The sequence below is a fragment of the Pelobates fuscus genome, chromosome 10 (genome assembly GCF_036172605.1).
Source record: "Pelobates fuscus isolate aPelFus1 chromosome 10, aPelFus1.pri, whole genome shotgun sequence".
NCBI classification, from domain to species: Eukaryota; Metazoa; Chordata; class Amphibia; order Anura; family Pelobatidae; genus Pelobates; species Pelobates fuscus.
The window spans coordinates 98,900,217-98,910,722 of record NC_086326.1 but is presented as its reverse complement, the minus strand read 5'-3'; positions in this window follow the sequence as shown (position 1 = coordinate 98,910,722).

Below are 10,506 nucleotides of genomic sequence, written 5' to 3'. Positions count from 1 at the left end.
CTCCCTCCCTGCTTCTTTCTCCCCCCCTCCCTCCCTGCTTCTTTCTCCCCCCCCCTCCCTCCCTGCTTCTTTCTCCCCCCCTCCCTCCCTGCTTCCTTCTCCCCCCCCCTCCCTCCCTGCTTCCTTCTCCCCCCCTCCCTCCCTGCTTCCTTCTCCCCCCCTCCCTCCCTGCTTCCTTCTCCCCCCCCTCCCTCCCTGCTTCCTTCTCCCCCCCCCTCCCTCCCTGCTTCCTTCTCCCCCCCTCCCTCCCTGCTTCTTTCTCCCCCCCTCCCTCCCTGCTTCTTTCTCCCCCCCCTCCCTCCCTGCTTCTTTCTCCCCCCCTCCCTGCTTCTTTCTCCCCCCCCCCTCCCTGCTTCTTTCTCCCCCCCCTGCTTCTTTCTCCCCCCCCCCTCCCTGCTTCTTTCCCCCCTCCCTGCTTCTTTCTCCCCCCTCCCTGCTTCTTCCCCCCCCCCCCTGTTTCTTTATTTCCCCACCCTCCCTCCCTGTTTCTTTATTTCCCCTCCCTCCCTGTTTCTTTATTCCCCCCCCCTTCCTCCCTCCCTCCCTGTTTCTTTATTTCCCCTCCCTCCCTGTTTCTTTATTCCCCCCTCCCCCCTCCCTCCCTGTTTCTTTATTCCCCCCCCTCCCTGTTTCTTTATTCCCCCCCCCTCCCTGTTTCTTTATTCCCCCCCCCCCTCCCCTCCCTGTTTCTTTATTTCCCCTTCCTCCCTCCCTCCCTGTTTCTTTATTCCCCCCCCCTCCCTCTTCCCCCCTTCCTGTTTCTTTCTCTCCCTCCCTCCCCTACCTATGATGTAGCGTGGCCGAGCGCTGTATAGTCCGCCGGTACAGGTAGCTTTTGTTTCCTGTACCCGGCGGACTAACAGGAAGTGCACACTCAGTGTGCACTTCCTGTTAGTCCGGCCGGGTACAGGAGACAGATGCTCCCTGTACCGGCGGACTATACAGCGCTCGGCTACGCTACAGTGAAGGAGTGACAGGAGGGAGCGCTGAGCGCTTCCCTCCTGTCAGCTCCTCTCTTCATGCTGCGCCCGGGCGGTGCGCTCTCATGGACGCACCAGCCCGGGCAAAGCTGCAGCCGCCTGAGGCTCTCTGCAGAGCGCTCGGGCGGCTGCAGCATCAGGGGGGGGGGGCGGCGGAGCTGGGGGGGATTTCCCCATACCTGTCCCCCCCGCATGATTTGCTGGGGGGGATGCGTCCCCCCCATCCCCCCCGGTTCCTACGCCCATGTCCATGGCGTCAAACCTAGGATCAGGAGAACCAAGCTGACAGTTTGTACCTGCAGGATCCATGGCCCTGTCGTAATGTCAGGATCGGGTCAGGGATCCAACACGCAGGGTACAAAGAGTAGCAGATACGTATACCTAAGAATGGCCGGACTTAACGTAATACTACGTATAGAATGGTCAGGAACGAGCCGAGGTCGAGGGAACGAGAAGACAGGTAAGCGAGAGACAAGCCGGGTCAAGGATAACAGAGAAGACAGGTAAGTAATAACAAAGCCGGGTCAGAACCAAAAGACAAGAGAATACAAGAGCACTGTGTGACTAGGCTGACTAGAACCACGACAGGGCAATGAGCAAATGCTGAAAGCTCTATTAAATACCCTGTTAAGGTGAGTAATCACGCCTCCGCCGAGTGCTGATTCGTCTCCGGAGTTTGATTGGCATGTCGGACTGAATTTGCGTCATGACGTCGATTATTGAACGTCACGTCACAAAACGGCGTCCTCCACTCGCGGCCGGCGGTAAACAAGCGGAGGGACCGCGAGGAGCGAGAGGAACATGCTGTCTGCAGGGAAAAACGTCTAAGTCTCTGTCTCTCTCAGAGACAGAGACCGCAGGTACCCTGACACCCTCTTCTTCTTACTCCCCCTCCTTCCCTCCCCCTGATTTCTTCTTACTCCCCCCTCCCCTCTTCTTCTTATTCTCCCCTCTTCTTCTTACTCCCCCTCCCCTCTTCTTCTTATTCTCCCCTCCCCTCTTCTTATTACTCCCCCTCCTTCCCTCCCCCTGATTTCTTCTTACTCCCCCCTCCCTTTTTCTTCTTCTTCTTCTCCCCTCCCCTCTTCTTCTTACTCCCCCTCCTTGCCTCCCCCTGATTTCTTCTTACTCCCCACTCCCCTCTTCTTCTTATTCTCCCCTCCCCTCTTCTTCTTACTCCCCCTTCTTCTTCTTACTCCCCCTCCCCCTCTTACTCCCCTTCACCCCTTCTTCTTACTCCCCCTCCCCCTCTTCTTCTTACTCACCCTCCTTCCCTCCCCCTGATTTCTTCTTACTCCCCCTCCCCTCTTCTTCTTATTCTCCCCTCCCCTCTTCTTTTTACTCCCCCTCCCCTCTTCTTCTTACTCCCCCTTCTTCTTCTTACTCCCCATTCTTCTTCCCCCCTCCTCTTCTTACTTCCCCTCTTCTTCTTACTCCACACCCCCCTCCCCCTTCATCTTACTCCCCCCTCTTCTTCTTACTCCCCCCTTCTTCTTACTCCCCCTACCCCCTCTTCTTCTTACTCCCCCTTCCCTCTTCTTCTTACTCCCCTCCCCCTTCTTTTACTCCACCCCTCCCCCTCTTCTTCTTACCCCCCCCCCCCGTGTTCTCCTCACCTCTCCTTCCCTGTAGCGTGGCCAAGCTCCTCTCCGGTCTGCGGTACAGGAGTTTCTGTTTCCTGTACCCGGCCAGACTGACAGGAAGTGCACACTGAGTCGCGGCTCAGGCGACTGCAGCATTTAAAGGGCCGGTGATGGGGGCCGCAGGACCCCCTCTTCTATATGGTGCCCTAGGCGGCCCTAGGTGGCCTAGTTCGCCTTATAGGAAGCGCCGGCCCTGCTGAGGCCTCGCAGTATTTCAAATAGCCGTTTATTTTTTTTCCTAGGAGCACATACCCACTTAGGTGGTTTTCCCCTATAGTTCTATTTCTACTGGAACACTAACCTGCTCTGCACACTGGCTGTTGGTCGGAGACTCCGTTCAGTATCTCCTCTCCCGCACCCCCTGTTACCTTTCACGCTCAACCGCTGGCCCCACCTCTCACAGCGTGCATCATGTCATCACGCTGCTCCCCCAAATCCTCCTTCTTCAATGAGAGGAAGTTATCTAAGCGAAGGAGGATTGGGCTGAGGGTGGAACCTGTCCTCTCTGCTGGAACAGGGGTAAGTTTTATTTTATTTTTTTGGTTTCTAAGTTGGAAGGGGTCAAGATAAAAATGGTTACTAAAACCTAGAACAGTGTTTTATAAAAAAATTATAATAATTTGACAATTTTTATTTGTCTTTTCTTTTCTTTCTTTTTTTATTCTTTATTTTTGTAGTGCAGGTGATTACATACAGCTTGTCATGCCACAATAGCATTTAACAAGAAAGTCAGGATACATAGCTTACATGGTATAAGGCATTGAGTTTGTCTTGCACTAATTTTTATAAGGGTATAATAACAGATTTATAAACAAACTTGTGAGATCTATCTAGAATCCGGTTACAACATCATCATTCCTGGTAGGTGAGGATATCTAGATATTAGGTGAAGTGTGTTAATACAAAAGGTTATCCTTATTCTATTTCTGCTTTGTTTTGGAGCTGCTAAGTAGGATGTGTTCCAGTTTGGCTGCCCTATCTGTGTGAGTGGAATACGCTTTCAGCCACATAGAGGAAAGCTTCTTGGCTACTTTGGCACACTGATTTATACATATGAGAGAAAACAATTCTGTGATACATCCTAATAACAAACATGAGTAAAATAGAGCAGTGGATGCTATGATGTAGCATGTGTGCCATGGCGGGTTCATAAGTCTCTTATAAGTAGGTGGGGCGGGCATTAGAGACTGGTGCCTGGCTGAGAGCTTATAGAGTATAGTCACCCTACCCCTTGTATGGGGAATGCCCAGTCCTGCACGGCATCCTGAGTCCCACTTGTCTCCGGTCTCCGGCCGTGGAGGTCCGCCAGCATTCTCCAACACCATGTCGCCTTTTGGGTCGGTCTGTACAGGTAAGTCCCGGGTTGGTGCAATGTGCTGCGTGTGTGGGTGGAGAGGCGGACGGCGTTGTGAGGCGTGGAGGCATTGCTGTGGTTGTCAGTTCCGGTGTGGGGCTCTGCATTCTGTTGGTCAGCTTGGTCCAGAATTCAGTAAAGATTCTGTCCAGCCTAGACTCCAGGTCGAGGTGTTGGCCCCAGGAACACGAGGCATCCGCCATTTTAGTAGCGTCGGCATGTTGAGTTTGGCGTCTCAGTTCGGTTGTGGAGGCTTTTGTTGCCGGGATATCTCTCACCGGCAGGGGGGGAGGATGTGTGTCTAGGAGACCTTCGGTGAGAGGCACCGCGGCCGACGGAGGGATCGGCCACCTCCTGTGCGCCGTCCGAGCAGACCCCAGCTTAACCTCGGGTCCATCCCTGTGCTGTTGATGCTGAGAGCGGTCGTTTTCTCGCTTGTATATTATTGTAGTCGTGGCCCCGGGGTAGATATACAGGCATTGTGCAGGGTAAGTGCTTGATTTGTCCTGGTTTTTGCCCGTTTGGCCCGTTTGGCCCGCGACCGCTCAGCTTGGCCGCTTGGCTCCCCCCTTTATTTGTCTTTTCATAAGAAAAGATAAGGGGATACAGAAAAGAAAAAAGGGGGGTAAACATAAGTCCAAATACGACAAGTGATACATAATGCATAATGCGTGTTACAGTTACCATTGTGCGTCCTCACACTAGACAGAGTTAGCTATTCTCGGTTCGTACAACATTCACGTGATTCAGGGTTCACCGTGTCTGATAATGTACATCTTCCCGTCTAGGTATGCTTGGGGATACATTGTTTGGCTGTCCCTCATTGGGACCAGGTAGTATCAGTTGTACCTCAGACATTGCCATCAAATCCGGACGGTTTCACTGTATAGCGTGAGAAATTCACAGTCGGTTGGGAAAGATTGCACTGCGGTGTGGTGTGTGGAGACTAAGTGAGGTACCCATGCAGTTTGTGGTGAGAAGGAGAGAGACCAAATTATTAATACCCGTTATGTTGGCTATGTCCGCGCTGCCCATTGTTGCTTCCATCTGTCCCCGGTGAGTTGTGTAGCCATGGCAGATCTAATTTGTGAGTTTACATGTCCAGTTGGTAGATATTTGCTGCAACATTTCATACCTTGTGGGTATGATTGTCATTTTCTAGCAAGTAAGGTGTTAGCAGAAATGATGATGTGGAATGGTAATTTACGATCAATGATAGGTAGCCGTTTCAGGCCTATAAATAGTAGGCATAACTCTGGGGTCAGGGGTATATGTATTAGCAGAGTTCTACGTGTTATTTCCTGAACCAGGTCCCAATTGTCAGGGGTCCGCGGTCCGCGGTCTCCCCTCTTCCTAACTGTCGGCGAGCGGCGTCTCCTCTCCGCCGCTCGCCGCTCGCATCCATCACGCCTCCCAGCGGCAGCATGTATAACGAAGGTGGACATTACAACAGGGCCATTATGGAACCTGCTGACATTCCACAGCTCCTAGTTAATCAGGAGGCTAGAATGGATGGTTTAGACCATCGTATGAATCAGTTTGCCCAGGCTTTACAAACCATACTGGCTCGTACTGCCCACTTGCAACCTGCCGTTCAAGAAGTTGTTGCTGCTGGGCCAGAACCCAGTCCTGATACGGTAACCGCTCCTGCTCACGTGGTTCACATGACGCCACCTCAGCGCTATAGCGGTGATCCAGCATCGTGCCGTGGTTTCCTCAACCAAATTGATATTAATTTGGTGATGAATCCGCGCTCATACCCCACTGACAGAGCCAAAATTGCTTTTCTGATCAACCATTTGTCAGGAAAAGCTCTAGCATGGGCCAACCCCATGTGGGAGAACACGTCCCCAATGTCCTTTGCAGACTTTCTAACAGCTTTCAAACGTACGTTTGATCAGCCTGGCCGGGTTGCTTCTGCTGGCAAAGCTCTGCTTAGGATCCGACAGGGCAGTAGATCAGTAGCGGATTATACCATTGAATTCCGCACTCTGGCAGCTGAAGTGGTTTGGAATAACGACTCTCTTGTAACAGCTTTTCAGGAGGGTTTGGCCGCTTACATATTAGACGAAATAGCATCCAGGGAATTGCCTATTCTTCTGGATGATCTAATAGATTATATCATTCTAATTGACAACCGTATAAGAGAGAGGCGTAGTCAAAGAAGAATGAATACACAGGGGTTACCTGCTTTACCCAGTACTGCACTACTAGCGTTACCTCCCCCTACTCAACCACCTCCCGAACCCATGCAATTAGGTGCTGTAGGCTTATCTGAAGCTGAAAGAACATACCGCAGAAGGGAAGGCTTGTGCCTTTATTGTGGTAAGAGGGGGCATCTCCGAAGTAACTGTCCTAGTTTGCAGGGAAACTACAGCACCTAAGGCCTAGAGAGGGGTCGGCCTCGGGTGTTATGGTTTTTTCCCCTCATGTGTCCATCTCCAGACCATTCATTATGGTTACTCTTTTGGTCAATCAAACCACGATTACAACTAAAGCCTTGATCGATTCAGGTGCTGCAGATAACTTTATCAATGAGAACTTTGCTAAAACCGCAGCCTTGAATCTGATCCAAAAGGCCACACCCTTGGCCGTTGAGGCCATAGATGGTAGAACACTTGAGAAACCCCTGGTGACCCATGAGACCCAAGAAATGGTTATGGCCGTGGGTGCCTTACACAAAGAAAGGATAACCTTCCAAATAATTGACTCCCCTACAGCTTCCATCATACTGGGCTTCCCCTGGTTAGTTAAGCATAACCCGGTACTTGATTGGGGTTGTTTGGATATACTCTCCTGGGGGGAATCCTGTCAACAAGACTGTATGGTCCGTTTACGTCCCGTTTGTTTACTCAATGTGCCTACAGCTAAACCACTTTCTGTTTCTGTCCCCCCTGTCTATGCAGACCTCGCATTGGTCTTTGAAAAAAAGGGAAGCTGATAGACTACCCCCACATCGGGATTATGATTGTGCCATAAACTTGTTACCTGGAACGATGCCTCCTAGGGGCAAGGTCTACCCGCTTTCTGAGAAAGAAAACCAGGTCATGGAGGAGTACATACAGGAATCCTTATGTAAAGGTTTTATCAGAAGGTCCTCCTCTCCGGCTGGTGCTGGTTTCTTTTTTGTTGCCAAGAAAGAGGGCGATTTAAGGCCATGTATAGACTATAGAGGCCTGAATAATATAACAGTTAAAAATGCTTATCCTATCCCTCTCATTACTGAGTTGTTTGACCGTGTCAAAGGTTCTAGATTTTTTACCAAACTAGACCTCAGGGGGGCTTATAACTTGGTTCGTATAAAAGAAAACGATGAATGGAAGACAGCGTTCAATACACGCAGTAGGCATTACGAGTATCTAGTTATGCCTTTCGGACTGTGTAATGCTCCTGCTGTCTTTCAGGACCTCATAAATGATGTCCTTAGAGATTTACTACATGTCTGTGCCGTGGTCTATCTCGATGATATACTTGTGTTTTCTCCTGATCTGGAGTCTCATCATGCCCATGTGAGGAAGGTACTTAAGAGATTGCTACAAAATGGTCTTTATTGTAAATTGGAGAAATGTTTATTCGACCAAAAATCAGTACAATTCCTAGGGTACATCATTTCTGAACAGGGGTTCAGCATGGATCCTTCAAAATTAGAAGCCATGTTGTCTTGGCCTCTTCCTCAAGGCCTTAAAGCGATACAGCGATTTATAGGCTTTGCCAATTATTATCGCAGGTTTATTAAAAACTTTTCATCAGTCATTTCTCCTATCACTAAACTGACTAAAAAGGGTTTGCACCCCAGGGTTTGGACTCCTGAAGCCATTAAAGCCTTTGAGACTCTCAAAAAGGCATTTGCCACTGCCCCTGTGCTACACCATCCCGATCCTTCCCTTCCCTTTGTAATGGAAGTAGACGCTTCAGAATCAGGTGTGGGAGCTGTATTATCACAAAGACTATCCTATAACGAACCCCTCCATCCCTGTTGTTACTTTTCTAAAAAATTATCTGATTCGGAGAAAAATTACGACGTCGGGAACAGGGAACTATTAGCTATTGTGATGGCTTTTAAAGAGTGGAGATACTTATTAGAAGGAGCCAGACACGAAATCCTGGTTATAACTGATCATAAGAATCTCTCCTATATAGCTGATGCTAAAAGATTGTCCTCTCGTCAAGCCAGATGGTCCTTATTTCTTTCACGCTTTCAGTTCATTATCACATATAGGCCTGGGTACCGTAATGTCAAGGCTGATGCTATCTCCCGACAATACGAACCTTTGGAGTCTATTGCCCCCGCTCCTGAACCCATTGTACCCACGTCTAAGATAATAGCCGCTACCCGTTTGGTTATTTCGTCCCTTTTCCTGGATGGTATCAAGGCATACCAAACCCAAGCACCCTCTGAGACACCTGTTGATAGATTATACGTGAAAGAAAGAGATAGAAATTGTTAGTTTTATTTCACACCGCCAAAACGGCTGGTCACCCAGGGGTTACCAAAACATACAAGGGTCTCCTTCAACAATTCTGGTGGCCTTCACTTAAGCAAGACGTAGTGGATTATGTGCAGGCTTGTCGTGTTTGTGCACAGTGTAAGTCCCCTACTGTTAAACCCCCGGGTCTCCTGATGCCTTTGTCCGTACCCAAAAAACCATGGACCCACCTATCCATGGACTTTATTGTTGATCTTCCTTCATCCGATGGAATGACAGTAATTTTGACTGTGACGATAGGTTCTCTAAGATGGCACACTTTATTCCACTCAAAAAACTACCTTCTGCGGTTCAGTTGGCTCGGGTGTTTGCCAATGAGGTTTTCCGCTTGCATGGTATACCACAGGATATCGTATCCGACAGGGGTCCTCAGTTTGTCTCTCGGTTTTGGAGTGGCTTTTGTGCTGAGATGGGGATTTCCTTGTCATTTACCTCCTCCTATCATCCACAATCCAATGGAGCTGCCGAACGGGCGAATCAATCTGTGGAGTTGTATTTACGCTGCTTCACGAATGCACACCAGGACAACTGGTCTCACCTCCTTCCCTGGGCTGAATTCGCCAGAAACACTGTGACTCATTCGTCCACTGGCTTAAGTCCTTTTTTTGTTGCTTATGGGTTCCAACCCTCTGTCCTTCCCGGCGTATTCTCCGACAAGGGAATACCCGCTTTGGACGAGCACCTAACCTCCTTACGGAAGATGTGGGATCAGGTCCATGCTACTCTTTCTCGAGTGGCTGTTGCTCAGAAGAGATTTGCTGATCGCCGTAGAGGTGCTGCTCCTTCTTATGTTCCGTGTGATAGGGTTTGGTTGTCCTCTAAGAATCTCCGCCTCAGGGTCCCCTCGATGAAATTCGCACCCAGGTTCCTTGGCCCCTACAAGGTATTGCGTAGGGTCAATCCTGTGTCCTACTCCCTGGCCTTACCTCCTTCCATGCGTATTCCTAACACCTTTCACACCTCCCTTTTGAAGCCCCTGCTCTGTAATCGATTCTCTGGTCCTCTCCGGCGTCCAGTTTCTAGTGACGTGTACGACGTGGCTGCCCTGCTTGATTCTCGTTTTTCTCGGGGTCTCTTGCAGTATCTGGTTGACTGGAAGGGATACGGCCCTGAGGAGCGGTCCTGGGTTTCTGCCTCTGACGTGAACGCGCCCTCTTTGGTCTGCTCCTTTCATGCGCGGTTTCCTTTGAAGCCTTCAGCTTCCCGCCCGTTGGGCGGTCCTCGACGGGGGGGTTATGTCAGGGGTCCGCAGGCGGCTAGTAGGGGAGGCTGCTCGCAACTCGCAGCACTCACCCTCAGTCCATCGCCGCCCGCGGTCTCCCCTCCTCCTACCTGTCGGCGAGCGGCGTCTCCTCTCCGCCGCTCGCATCCGTCACGCCTCCCAGCGGCAGCATGTATAACGCTGCACGCTGGAAGGTCGTTGATTTATGCAAACGCCGGGGTCACGTGAGTGACCCGGCGTTAAAGCAACAGTACCACAATCACAGTGGGAGGCTTAGATATCTCCCACGTGTGATTGTTAATTCTGATTGGAAGTTCTGCCCTGTTGTGGTCTTTGCTGTATAGTATTGATTCTGAACTTGTGATTTCTGGTTACGTACTCTCTGGCTTGTTAAACTGACTTTGTGACTTTCTCCTACCCTTTGACCTCGGCTTGTTTATCGTTATCCTGTTTTCTGGTTCCCCTGACTCGGCTTGTCTCCTGACTATTCTGTGTGTGCTTAGCCCGGCCACTCTAAGGTCCGGTACGGCACATTTTCTGTGTGTGTGTGTGTGTGTGTGTGTGTGTGTGTCTGTTAGCGTGTTGGGTTCCCGGAATCGTGACACCAATATTCCCATAATTTTGGGCATTGCCACTGTTTTAGACCAAACCAAGTGTTTGCTTGAATATCTGCCCCTGTTCAGATTGTTTGAAATAAGGTGCGTGCTCGCTGAAGCAGGGCCGGACTGGGGATACAAAGCAGCCCTGGAAAAAAAAAATCTATGCCAGCCCCATAAGTCATTGCGCCATATATTGTCGCATGTAATATGTAAGGCTATGT